We start from the raw sequence: 14,574 nt of genomic DNA, 5'->3' as shown, positions 1-14,574 counted from the left end.
GGAAGGAAATGGATACCTTTTGTACCTTTTGAATTTTGTATCATGTGTGCATGTATTACCTATTCAAAAATGTTTTTAAACCTTTGAGGTCAGAAAGATGTAAAGAATTATCAAAAGCTGCTTCTGGGTACTGAGATTTGAGACTTTATTTCCTGCCTCTTTTGTTTTACTGTACATTCCCATTTTTAAAAAAATTAAGTAAAAATCTAGAAGGAAATTTTAAATAAACTAGTGTTTTTATATACTGAATGCCTGGCTGATGTCACCTGAGAGCAAGTGCCCACTTCTCCTCTCTTGATCCCAACCCCTTCTTTGGAGTCGCACAACAGCCAGGTGAGCCTGCTCGGAGGGTAGGAGCATCTGAGGCTGCACGTTCTACTCTGGGTTTCAGGAAGAAGACAGGACCAGAATTAGGCTCCCCTTAGTGACAGAAGAGAGCCAAGGGAGAGCAGCACAGGAGGGAAGGAAGCCCCTGGAGGCTGGTAGGGCAGCCACTACCAGAGCCTTGATGGGAAAGGAACCATGCAGGTGGAATGCAGCCCTGCATTTCTTCCTGACAACAAGAAAGTATCTTTGTGCAAGTTACCCCAAAGTATATATAGCCTGGCCAGGGGAAGGAGCATCTGCTTAGCCATATGGCCTTGCACAGTTAGCAACCTGCAAAACTGGGCAGCAGCCCTGAAACCTGGAGCAAAGATCAGAATTTCATGCTTTCTTGAAAGAACACACACACATATACATACACACACACAAAAGAAAAATCCTACCCTCCCCCCGCAAAACAAAAAATAGTTCAGTTAACTAAGAGTCTCCTGGGAAGGGGCTGTACCCTCTTGCTCAGAGTCCTAGGAGGGGCATCTGGCTGGAGGAGGGATGCTGAGTCGGGAGTCAGCGAGACCAGCACACAGCCCCTCTCTGCCACCCCCGCTGCAGCAAAGGGCTGAGGGTTTGCAGTTCTCACCCCTGACCCAGGAGGGCAGGAACCGCCGGGCCTCCTACCACTCGCCCCTCGGCTCCTGCTCCGGAAGGAAACAACCCAAGGGCAACCAGCTGCAATATAGAAGGGGGAACCCTCACCTGAGGAGGGTCAGGGGAGGGAATTCCACTCTCTCAAGTAGGCAGATCTCACTGAAGTAGCAGCTAATGGAACAAAATTTACAAAAAAAAATAATGAGGGCTGGCCAGTGGCTCACTTGAGAGAGTGCGGTGCTGATGACACCAAGGCCACAGGTTCGGATCCTATATAGGGATGGCCGGTTGGCTCACTGGGTGAGCGTGGAGCTGACAACACAAAGTTAAGGGTTAAGATCCCCTGACCGGTCATCTTTATTGAAAAAAAAAAACAAACCCCAACAATAACGAAAGCTCAGGCACTGGCCCAGGCAAGATAGGATGCCTCTCGGCAGTGGCCAAACTAGTAATGTGGAATATTAAGTAGAAGATATATCTCAGAACAAAGAGGGAAAAAAGCCAAGAAATAGAAATCATGGGGGGAAGAGAGTTGAAAATATATCCAGGAGACCTAATGTGAATAATAGAAGTTCCAGGAGGAGAAAAAGCTACAGAGGGGTCAGGGGGATAATAAAGGAAAACTTCTGTAATCTGAAAGAGGTTTGAACCAGCCCATCGGAAAAGCCCACCAAATCCTAAACAGCTTTGATTTTTAAAAAAGATACACAAATATGCTGTGAGATGTCTACATTCCAAGTGAGACGAGGGAGATAAAAGTATCTAAAGGTCTCCTCTGGGGCAAGGGGCGGCCGGCGGGGGCGGAAAGCAGCACGGGCACAGACGGCAGGGAGTGGCAGGGCTCCATCTGCAGTGCCAGGGCGAGGGCAGCCACCTGCAAACTGACAGCATGGTGCCCAAATTAACGACGGGAAAGCAGAAAATGAAGAGAAACCTAGAAGCCCACAAAAGTAAGAAAGAAAGGAAAAGCAGAAACAAACTATAAAATGTAATAAATACAATGGAAGTAATACAAAAAGAATAAAATCAGATACCAGTTACTTCAAAAAAAAAATGTGTGCCAAATTTCCCTGCCAAAACAGACTATCGAATTGAGTTAGAAAACAAAATCTAACTACATCTAAAAATGACAAAGTCTAAAAATAAAAGGATGAGCCACATACCATGTACCAAGAAAACAGAAAGAAAGAGCAACACTATAGATCTAGGCCAAGCCAAATGTGACATAGAAAGCATTAAGTTGGACAAAGATGGATATTTTATAATGATAACAGGTTCACTCCTTGAGAAGATATGTACCAAACACCACAGTAGCCAGACACGTGAAACCAAACCTCCCAGAACTAATAATACCCTTATCAAAAACCATCAATAGGGGGCCGGCCTGGTGGTGCACTGCTACAGTGCGCTGCTTGGGAAGCGCGGCGGCGCTCCCACCGAGGGTTCGGATCCCACATACAGACCGGCCGCTCACTGGCTGAGCGAGCTGCGGGCGCAACACCGAGGGTTGCGATCCCATTGCCGGTCCCGGTCCGGTGCGGGCGCGACACTGAGGGTTGCGATTCGATGCCGGTCACGAAAAAAGACAAAAAGGAAAAAAAAAAAAACCATCAATAGTAGGGGGTTTCACTTGATCTTAGCCAAAAGGCTGAGAAGCGATTTTAGTAGGGGGTTTCAATACTCTTCCAGAATTTCTACAAATATCGAGTTGACAAAAAGCAAAAACAGAGTATTTGAATAAAGTCAACATTCACTTCTTATGTGATAGAACATTTATGAAAGTTGATTTATTGGCCACTGAGAAATCCTTAACAAATTCTCCAACATAGAGGTTTTGCAGGCCATGTTCTTTGATTGTAATAAAATAACATGCAAATAAATAATAAAATTACCAAAGGGGAGAGACCCTACTTGGAAATCAAAAAAACTCCTAAATGACCCCTAGATCAAAGAGGAAATCAAAACTGATACTACAAATCTAGAAAGTAATAAAAATTACACTTTATGTGGGATCTGTATTTAGGTAATCTGTAGTCCTACATGAAAAATTGAAAGACTGAAAAGTAAGTGAACTACATGACTCAATTTAAGAAAATCAACAATATAAACCAGTAGGAAGAAGGATTTAATACAGATTAAACATAAAATAAGCGAGACAAACAGTTTTGTTGGAAAGGACAAGTTTTCTTTGAAAAATGAAATAAAATAAACACATGGCAAGTCTAATTAATAAAAAGAGAAAACAAAAGTTCAGTTATTGGGAACAGAATGGATATGTATCCATGAAAATGGAAAAGACTGAAAAAAATCCTAAGAGATTACATGCAATTCCATGGCAACAAAATTGAAAATCTAGAGGAAATGGATGATTTCCTAAGCAAATACTGGACTATCCCAAAATCCTGCCACAATGTAATAAATAGGGCCCAAACATTTCAACCCTGTAAAATGTAGGGTTGCGATATTGTAAGATGACTAAAAACCAGTATCTTTTAATCTTCCAATGCCTCGGCCTCAAACACACAGGACCTGCATGTGGCCCTGTCCTGTCGATTCCCCGTGGCAGGCAGCTGCTGCCCTGCTCTCTGAGCTGAGACCAGGAGGAAATGAGGGAAGCTTGTGCCGCATGATGCTCAGGACCAACTGCAGGGCTGGGGTGGAAGGAAAGTGAGATGAGCCAGGGTTTGTACAGGGGCTGGATCCCAGGACAGACTGAGGTGGCCATGGCAGCAGTCTATTTCCACTGGATGGCTTCCAACTGCTGCTTTTGTTGAGTCCTTGTGAAGTAAAATATGCTGTCATTAAACTGAGTAAGTCCCACCTAGGTAGTCACTTCCAAATCCCTTCCCACTCCCACTCCCCAGGAAGAGCTTCAGCCCGCCCACATTTGAGAACAGGGACTAGGCAGGGAGCAGGCGCCGACAACTGGAGTGTATGCAATGGCAGGGCACCTTATTAATGAGATTTTACTCAACTAAAACTTACTTTACAAAAGTAAAACAGAGCTGGCCGGCTAGTTCACTTGGTTAGAGCATGGTGCTGATAACACCAAGGTCCAGGGTTCAATCCCTGTACCAGCCAGCCACCTAAAAAAAAAAAAGGAAAACAGAACATACCCAATAACCACAGAAGAAATTAGAAAGGTTAAGTGTAAATAGATTTACCAGTTTTAAAAGGTTCCTAGCCTATAAGGTTTTGTAGCTCTCTAAAGATAATCCCAATGTTATTTAAAGCATAAAATAGAAAAGTGCGCCAATTCATAGATACAACAAAACACAATGTATCACAAAAAAAGAAAAGTACTGACAATTTTACTTGTGAATATAGATGCAAAAATGTAAAAGAAAATATTAGCAAATTGAATCATGCAGTTCATCGAAAGAATCATTACTCCATGACCAAGTAAGATATTACTCTAGGAATGCAACAATGGCTCCACTTTGGGAAGTCCATCAACATAACTCATTACATCAACAAATTGAGATGTAAATTCCTTTGTTGGCAGATGCTGAAAGATAACAAAAGGCAGCCACTATTCCTAATAATGACTCTTTAAGAAAAATAGAAGAAAACAACTTAAATGTAATAAAGACTTTACACAAATCTAGCAGTCTAGAACTGCTAAGTCAACAAGGTAGAAACGTAAGGCATCATCATCATTATCAAGGTTGTTCTGAAGGGTCAAGCTAATGAAGGGAGATGGAAGAATAAAGTAATTGGTAAAAGTATTGGATGACACAGCTATGTTTAGAAACCTGGGCCGGCCCAGTGGCGCACTGGATAGTGCGCCGCTTGGGAAGCGCGGCGGCGCTCCCGTCCGAGGGTTCGGATCCCACGTACAGACCGGCTCCCGCTCACTGGCTGAGCGAGGCGCGGGAGCAACACCGAGGTTTGCGATCCCGTTGCCGGTCCCCGGTCCGGTACGGGGGCAACACTGAGGGTTGCAATCCGTTGCCGGACACGGAAAAAGACAAAAAACAAAAAAAAAAAAAAAAAAGAAACCTAAGAGATGCCAATAAAATCTACTACAATAAGTGAGGGAACTTGGGAAGGCAGCTGCTTAATAGGTATCTTTACAAAATAAATAGATTTTCTCTATATTGGCAATAATGTGACAGAAATGAAAATGGGGGAGAAAAATCCTATTCTCATTAATAGCAAGAACTTATAAAATACCTAAGAATAAGTTTAACATAAAAGATATTAACAAGATCTATTGAAATTTTACAGGGGCTGGCCTGTTAGCTCAGTTGGTTAGAGTGTGGTGCTGTAACACCAAGGTCAAGGGTTCAGATTCTGTACTGGCTAGCCACAAATAAATAAATAGTAAATTTTACAATCACGTTTGAAATTTCAGTCTAGGGCCGGCCCGGTGGCGCACTGGAGAAGTGCGCCGGTTAGGGTTCAGATCCCATGTGGAGACCGGTTCCCGCTCACTGGCTGAGCGCTGTGCGGGCGCAACACCGAGGGTTGCGATCCCGTTGCTGGTCCCCGGTGCAGACGTGACACCGAGGGTTGCAATCCTGTTACCGGTCAGTAAAAAAGACAAAAAGGAAAAAAAAAAGAAATTTCAGTCTATTTTTTGGCAGAAATTGACAAACTGATCCTAAAATTTATAAGGAATTGCAAGAGACCCAGAAGCCAAAACAATCTTGAAAAAGAACAAAGTTCAAAGACTCACACATCCCAATTTCACAAATTACTACAAAGGCCTAAACTTTATAAGTCTTAGAAGGTGTATTAGTCTGTTTATGTTGCTTATAACAAAATACTTGGAAATGGGTAATTTATAAAGAAAATGAAATTGATTGCTTACAGTTTCTGAGACTGGGAAGTCCAAAGTCTACAGTGACCCAGGGGTCTCACATTGCAAGACGGTAGAAGCAGAGAGAGCGCATGAGAGAGAGAAAGACAGACTCTCTTCTTTTAAAGCCCTCAGAACCACGCCCCTAACCACCATTTTTTAAATCCATTCACTACTGCTCGGTCTACAATCCAATCACCTCTTCAAGGCCCCACCTTTCAATTATCATGATAGGATCTCCCACCCTCTTAACAGTCACAGTGGAGGCTAAGTTTCTAATACATAAAACTTGGGAGACACAATTCAAGTTTCAGTGGATTTGAGGAAGACATAATTCAATCCACTACAGAAGGAAACACAGGTGACCTTGGAATAGGCAATAGTTTCCTAAATATAATACCAAAAGCACAAGCAACAAAAGAAAAAATAGAAACTTTTGTGCACCAAAGGACAGTATCAAGAAAGTAAAATAGGAGAAAATATTTGCAAATCATATAGCTGATAAAGGTCTAGTACCCAGAATTTATAAAGAACTCTTGCAAACAAACAACAAAAAGAAAACCCAATTAGAAGACAGGCAGAGGCCGAGCCCATGGCGCACTTGGGAGAGTGCGGTGCTGGGAGTGCAGCAGCGCTCCCGCCGCGGGTTCAGATCCTATATAGGGATGACTGGTGCACTCACAGTGCTCACTGGCTGAGCACGGTGCGGCCGGTCTCAAAAAGGACAAAAAAAAAAAAAAAGAAGACAGGCAGAGTCCATCAACAGATGATTGGATAAGGGAACTGTGATATATATACACTATGGACTACTACTCTGCCGTAAAAAAAGAATGAAATACTCCCATTTGCAACAACATGGATGAACCTGGTGAAACTGATGTTGAGTGAAACAAGCAAAGCACAGAGGGATAAATACCGCATGTGCTCACTCATATGTGGGAGCTAAGAGAGAAAGGAAGGCAGGAAAGAAAGACCACAGTAGTGCCATGATCCAACAGAGGGAGGGCACATTCCTAGGGCTACAAATTGGAGTTGAGCAGAGAGGGGGATGAAGAGGGAGGTTGGGGATAATTGGGAAGGGACAAAGGGTACAGAAGTAATTTCTGGTAATGGATATGCCCCCAGTATGAATCTGGCCCCCACATCATGGGCAGGAGCAGGGACAATCAGCTTTGTATCTCATGAATATTCATAATAAATAAATAAATTAATTAATTAATTAATTTAAAAAAAAATAAAGAAGACAGGCAGAGGACTTGAATATACATTTCTCCAAAGAAGATATACAAATGGCTAACAAGCAAAAGAACATAGTCATTAAGGAAATACCAGTGAAAACCATAATGAGATACCACTTCACACCCATGAAGATGGCTATAATTAACAAAAGAAAATAAGTGTTGGTGAGGATGTGAAGGAATTGGAACCCTCAGACATTGCTGGAAGAAATGTGAAATGGTGCGGCTGTTGTGGAAAACACTTTTATGGTTCCTCAGTAACTTAAACAAAGATTTAACCTATGACCCAGCAATTCCGCTCCTAGTTACAAAAAGTAGTGTGAAAATGAGGTCACATGAAAATGTCCTAGCTCACAATATAGGATACACACATGGTAAACTTGACAATTGTCCTCTGTGCTTGGTGATACTCGTCTGGCATGCTATCCTACTGAACGCAAAGAAAATGCTGCAGAGTACAAATATTTTGTTATCTTGACCCAGTATTAGTACTTATTGCTTTTCTCTTAAATATAGTTTTTTAAAGTAAAAAAAAAAAAATTATAGCTGCCTAGTTAGCTCGGTTGGTTAGAGTGTGGTGCTGATAACACCAAGGTCAGGGCTTCAATCCCTGTACTCACCAGCCAAAAAAAAAAAAAATTTAATTCAGAATGTAAAACAGGATCTGAATAAATGGAGAGCTACACCATATTCCTTGACAGAGATTTAATATAAAAATCCTTATAAAGTTAATAAGTTGAATATCATATATACAAATTCCAATTTATAAATGTATGTATTTATATATGTATATTATTTCCATTCTTACAGAGTTAATATATAAATTTAATGTACTTCCAGTGAGAATCTCAATGGATTATCTTTAGGATCTGAATAAAATTATTTAAAGAATATATTAGAAAATGTAATGTCCAAGAATAGCCAAAATGTAAATGTCAGAAAAGGATAGTTATGTGAGACCTTCCTTTCTATATATTAAAACTTATAAAGCCATTGCTTTAAACTTATAAAGTCAAAACAGTAAGGTAAAGGCACAAGAGTGAACAGATGTTGAACAGAAGAGAAAAATCCAGAAACAGACTCAAGTTATATGAGAACTATGATAAAGGTAGCATCTTAATTCAGTGGAGGAAGCGTTTAATAAATGGTGTCAGGATGGTTGGCCATGCATTTGGATGAAGACAAAGACTCCCTATCTTATACCATATAAAAATACATTCTAGATAAAGATTTACATGTAAAACCCAAAATAATTAAAATATTTAAGAAATCTGGGAGATTAAATACACATATATACTTTGGAGTGGGAAACTCAAAGCCAGGCTGGAAACCCATATGATGTAAAGGAAAAGAGACATTTCACAGCAAAAGTTTTTGTAACATGTATTACCTATCTGTTAATATCCCTAATATATAATGACTGATAAGGAAATATCCCCAAAGAAAAATGGATTAAGGATAGAAAATTCACAAAAAAGGAAACCTAAATGGCCAATAAACACATGAAAAACTATTCAACTTTAGTAGTCAGGGCATTTAAATTAAAGCAAAAATGAAATCCATTTTTCACGCTTGGGTAAAACTTCCCTTCCAAAATTTGGGATTGAACTAGAGTGAGAGAGGATTTCGGGGGACCTGAGCAGTGAAGAAAATGAAGACTGCCAAGGACACGGAGAGGTATTTCACTCACACACACAAACACAAACACACACTGGCAGTAAATGTGAAAAAATACATCACACTACTAATTATAGAAACGCTAATTAAAAGAAAACGCCACCTTCACTTTCTGCTATGGGTCAAATGTGTCCCACAAAAGTTCATGTATTGGAATCTTGACCCCCATTGTAACAGTGTTAAGAGGGTGGGAATCCAATTCTGGCTATTTGAAGGTGGTGGCTTTGAGAGGTGATCAGATTGTGAGGACTGTGCCCTCGGGACTGCATCAGTGCATTCGTGGAGTGATGGGCCAGGTTCTGACGGCTTTGTAAGGAGGGAAGGTGAGGAGTTAGCTCTGTCTCGCTCGGGCCATTTCTCTTGCGATGTGAAACCCTGAGTTGCTGTAGAGTCACAACCCAGAAGGCCCTCACCAGAGTGCTCCCTGCCCTTTGGATGTCCTTGTCTCCAAACTGTAAGAAATAAATTTCGTTTATTTATAAATTACCCAGTTTCAGGTATTCTGTTATAAGCAACAAAGAAGGACTAATACGGTTACCTAATTTGCAAAGATCTCTATAAATAACAATGCCCAGTGTTCTGTGAGGGAATGGACACATAAATACTACTGCAAGAAACATGAAATGGTAGAATCTTCTGGAAGTCAGCATGTCAAAAATCTCAAAAAGTACATATTCTTTGACACTGGAATTCCACCTCCATGAGCTTATCCTCAGGAAAAAGAATCTAGTACAAGGATGCACATATAGGGCCGGCCCGTGGCTCACTTGGGAGAGTCTGGTGCTGGTAACACCAAGGCTGTGGGTTCGGATCCTATATAGGGATGGCCGGTTTGCTCACTGGCTGAGCGTGGTGCTGACAACACCAAGTCAAGGGTTAAGAGCCCCTTACCAGTCATTTAAAAAAAAAAAAGATGCACATATAGATGTCTGATAGCTACAATCTATCTCCTAACAAGAGACTGAGTCTCAGACAACCAGAATACTCAACTATGCTGCAAGGGTAGTATTGACCTGTGGAAACAGGCTAGGGGGATAATCTCCTGACTTTGAGTTCTCAATAGCATATGTATTCTAAGTACTAATATGTATGTTATAAAGCACAAACAAACAAAAAAGAAATTCAAAAAGGATAAATTTGTTTCTTCCCGTGGACCAGTGGACGGTCCCCAGCGTTTCTTGAGTGCACACTGTAACTGGAGATGACTGGACTAGTCTACCAGTGGTGAAAAGTATCAAGGTTAGTTGATGCAAAGAGAACATGTGAAGTTAGCAAATTTGATGAAAAGTGAACCAGTCAAACCTTATGGAGAGACAGAACAGGATGGAAGAGCCACAAGAACTAAAGAATGTTTATATTCTTGGGAAGACGGAAGGGAGCTCTTCTCCGGCTGGAACCATGGAGGGTGTCGAAGAGAAGGAAAAGCAGGTTCCTGCTGTGCCAGAAACCCTTAAGGAAAAGTGAAGGAATTTCCTAGAGCTGAAGATCAAGCGCCTGAGGAAGTAGTTTGCTCTAAAGATGCTTCTAAAGGCAAGGAGGAAGCTTGTCTATGAGAAAGCTAAGCACTGTCCCGAGGAGCATACGCAGACGTGCAGAGCTGAGATTCGTATGGCTAGGATGGCAAGAAAAGCTGGCTACTTCTGTGTGCCTGCAGAACGCAAGCTGGCATTTGTCATCAGGACCAGAGGATTGATGGTGTGAGCCCAAAGGTCCGAAGGGTAGTTCAGCTTCTTCACCTTTGCCAGATCTTTAAAGTCACCTTTGTTAAGCTCAACAAGGCTTCAATTAACATGCTGAGGATTGTGGAACCATGTATTGCCTGGGGGTACCCAAACCTGAAGTCAGTAAATGAACTAATCTACAAGCGTGGTTAAGGCAAAATCAGTACGAAGCGAATTGCCTTGTGGTAACACTTTGATTGCTCAATCTCTTGGTAAATACGGCATCATCTGCATGGAGGATCTGATTCATGAGATCTGTACTGTTGGACAGTGTTCCAAAGAAGCAAATAACTTCCTGTGGCCCTTCACACTATCTTCTCCATGGGGTGGGATGAAGAAGACCACCCATTCTGTGGAAGGTGGAGGTGCTGGCAACAGGGAAGACCAGATCAACAGGCTTATTAGAAGGAAGAACTAACTAAGGTGTCTGCCATGATTGCTTTTGCAATCTGCCTAGTTAATAAAGAGTGACTGCTTTCAAATTGAAAGAAAGTTTAAAAAAAGGGGGGGGGACGACAAAAAGGAGTTTGATCAAAGAGTGTCAAGGCTGACCCTGAGTGCACCACTGTGCCCTCTGCCCCTGCGAGTGGGGCTCCCACCCCATGCTGATATTATTATGATTTTGGAAATGAAGTCAACAGTAATTAAAAGATGAATGACACAAGGTCTTACTAAGTTCCACCTGGGAGAAGGTCTGAGGAATTCAAGAGAGGTGAGCTCACAGGGAAAGAATTCTAGTTATTTATAGAGTTAATCAGAGCCTATGAGCTCAGAATTGCCACAGTGTAATTTCTCCTGCTGGTTCAGGTCAAGTCAGTAAAGGTAAGCTTGTGGTGGCAGCATCATTGCCTGGAAGAGCAAAAGCATACTCCCTTGGAACCCTGATATTAGCATGGAACTAGAGGAGCTGTAGTGTCCCGCTGCTTGGACAAGAGGGGCAAGGACAAAAGAAAGGGGTCAACAGATCATCCGTGAGCTTTTCGTCAGTCACAAAAGCAAGCACTGGTCCTTGTTCCTCCAGCTGTAACGAAGTGAAGGTTGGTTTTGGGAAAGGGGCCTGAAAGAATCCCAGTGCTTGAATTTCCACTAACTATAATAGCTAGTTGAGTCCGACTTTGGGAGGTTCTTGCAGTCTTTAGAACTGTTTCCTTCATTTATGAAGATACAAAACAAAGATGGAACAAACACCCCTTTGAATTCCTCACTAGGGCATGTATAGGGAACATCATGTGAAAGGCAGGTTCCTGGCCAAGACCAGGAAAGTGGCACTGTGCAAGGGACTCCATCTGGTTTGCTTTCCCATGGAGGGCACTCTCTATGGGTGCCAGGCTGCTACCGTTGGCATTTGACATTCCAAGTCACCCTGTCTTAGCCAGGGCTCCTGGCTGGTATCAAACCCATGCTTACTCTGAGCCCCACAAAAGCAGGAAAATACCAACTTCTAAGATGATGGCTACGGAGGCTCAGGCTAGAACAATTTCCCTTTCATAGGCCCATTAACAGTTTTCTGACTTCCGCTAGTGACCTCACTACTGAGGGATACTTCCAGTAGCCTAGCTTAGAAAGTCACTGGAACTTCAACAGGGTGGCCTGACAAATGCATTTCTCTCCACCAGCAATAACCAACTACAAACTGTAAAAAGAAAAAGAGCGCTGGCCGTTTGCTCAGCTGCTTAGAGCTCAGCCTTAAAACACCAAGGTCACGGGTTCAGATCCCCATACCAGCCAGCCAGCTGCCAAAAAAAAGCCCATTTACTGGAACAGATGAACATAAGGTAGAATAAACCTAACACAAAATGTGCCACTTAACTGCTTCTATATGGAGAATAGCATAAAACTTGACTGAAGAGTGTAAAAGAGAACATACCAACTGGGGAGACATGCCACTCTCCTAGATGATAAAACCGACTACTGGAAAGTAGCCTATTCTCCCCAAATTAATTTATAAATTCCATACAGTTGCAGTCAAACCCAAACATGACTGTATTGGTACTTGATTCACTAATTCTAAAATTCATCTGGAGGACAAAATGCACAAAAATAATAGTATGAAGGGATTTACCCTATTAGACTTTTCAAAGCACATTATAAAGCTTAGGGATTTAAAACAATCTGGTATTTGTGAAAGTAGAAAAACAAGACTAACAGAACCAATGAAGAATCCAGGAGAAAAACCATTTAACAAATGTAACATTTTAAATCAATGAGCAACGGATGCATTAGTCAATACAAATGCTGAACAACTGGTTTTCCATTTTGAGGATAAGGAGCCAAACCCCTACCCTCAACACCACTCACACAAATGAGGGAAAAAAAGCGCCCCCCCCCAAAAAAAAAATCCAACTAGATCAAAAAGCAATATGTTTGAAAACGACAAACAAACAAAAACCATGAAAGTAGTAAAAGAAAATATCGGTAAATGTTTACAACCTTGGTTAAGGAAGATATTCTCAAACAAGACAAGAATCACAAAAAGCCAGAAAATACAAGTCAGAAAATCACAAAGAAAAAGGAAAAAAGAGAACTAAATCTGACTCCTTCAAACATTAAAACACAGCTGGACTGTTGCTCGGTGGGTTAGAGTGTGATGCTTTAAACACCAAACTCCAGCGCTGGATCCTTGCACCGGCCACCAAAAATAAACAAATAAATAAAAACCTATAAACAAAGAACAAGCTACAGATTGAAAGAGAATATCTGCAAAATGTATGACAAACAATTAATACCCTGAAGATAAAAAACTCAAAAAAACTTATTTATTAACGAATACATTTACTTATTCACTATTTTTTAAAAAATAAATGGATGAAAAGGAGCCAAAAGAAAAATAGTCAAAAGACATGATCCAGCAACTGAGAGGACAAGAAATAAAAATGACCAAAAAACATAAAAAGGTTCTCACTCTTACAGGTAATCAGGATAATGGAAATTATAAAAATGAAACCTTTGCTCAACAGATTGATAACAATTAAAAAGATTGATACAAACGTCAAGTGTTGGTGCGGGCACTCTACCACATGCCGGGCTAATGAGTGGTTCAAGGGGGCATACACTCTCTGAGGGCACTTCAACCCAGCAATTCTACTTCTATATTCTCAAATAACACGTATGTATAAAAAGGCATGTACAAGAGTTTTCATCGCCAGCACTCTTTGCAACCGCAAAAAACTGGAAACCACAATTTCCATGAAAAATAAAAAATGGTTAGGGCAGCCCGGTGGCGCACTGCTACAGTACGCCGCTTGGGAGCGTGGCGGCGCTCCCGCCGAGAGTTCAGATCCCACATACAGACCGGCCGCTCACTGGCTGAGCGAGGTGCGGATGCAACACCGAGGGTTGCGATCCCGTTGCCGGTCCCGGTCCGGAACGGGCGCGACACTGAGGGTTGCGATCCGTTGCCGGTCACGAAAAAAAACAAAAAGGAAAAAAATATATAAAAAAATAAATAAAATAAAAAATGGTTAAATAAACTATACCCGTACTATGCAATTCTATGCAACAATTAATAATGATATATATATTGACATGAAGAGACCAAGATGTTATTACATAAAAATATGCAAATTGCAGAACAAAAGGTACAGTTTGATGACATTTGTTTTTAATAGGAAAGGTAGACCAGAGGAGACATTCATGATATAAGAATACATTCACGTTTTACCTATACAATTTTACAATTTTAAAAAGTGGTTAAGAATACCTGGAGTTCTGGCCCTGAAAGTCCAGTTCCTGGGGGTCGCCTAGCTTCTTCCACCCTTATAGTGAGTGTGACTCTCAGATACCAGCCCAGCAAACTGAGAACTGGTCATCTTTATTTCCTCCTCCTGTTCCTTTTCCTTGTCTAGACTACTTTCAAATCATTTAATGATTAATTTGCCTGGAGCAAAGAGCAAATATTTGTCAAGTGTTTGCCATTATGTGTATACTCAGTGCTGGTAATGAAAGGATGCAATGCGGGGGAAGGAGAGCAGGAGATGGAAACCCGTCAGCAGACTGCCTGACGGCACCGTCAACACTGTTCAGGGCTTCCCAACGCTTGTAAGATAAAGACCCAATTGTTGAGCCTCATATCCAAGACCATCCACAGTCTGGCTTCATCGTACCTTTCTGATCTCCATTCCTTCCTCCCATCACAGGCCTGCAGTCCCGCCTGGCTTCTGCACGT

At 41.6% G+C, this 14,574-nt stretch overlaps 1 pseudogene; it reads left to right on the top strand.

Annotated features, from left to right (window-relative positions):
• Positions 1-10,086: 10,086 nt before the first annotated feature.
• LOC103588968 lies at positions 10,087-10,827 on the top strand (annotated as a pseudogene).
• Positions 10,828-14,574: the final 3,747 nt, after the last annotated feature.

This window comes from Galeopterus variegatus, unplaced genomic scaffold (assembly GCF_000696425.1).
Source record: "Galeopterus variegatus unplaced genomic scaffold, G_variegatus-3.0.2 Scaffold632, whole genome shotgun sequence".
NCBI classification, from domain to species: domain Eukaryota; kingdom Metazoa; phylum Chordata; class Mammalia; order Dermoptera; family Cynocephalidae; genus Galeopterus; species Galeopterus variegatus.
This window is presented reverse-complemented; position numbering and strand designations above follow the sequence as displayed.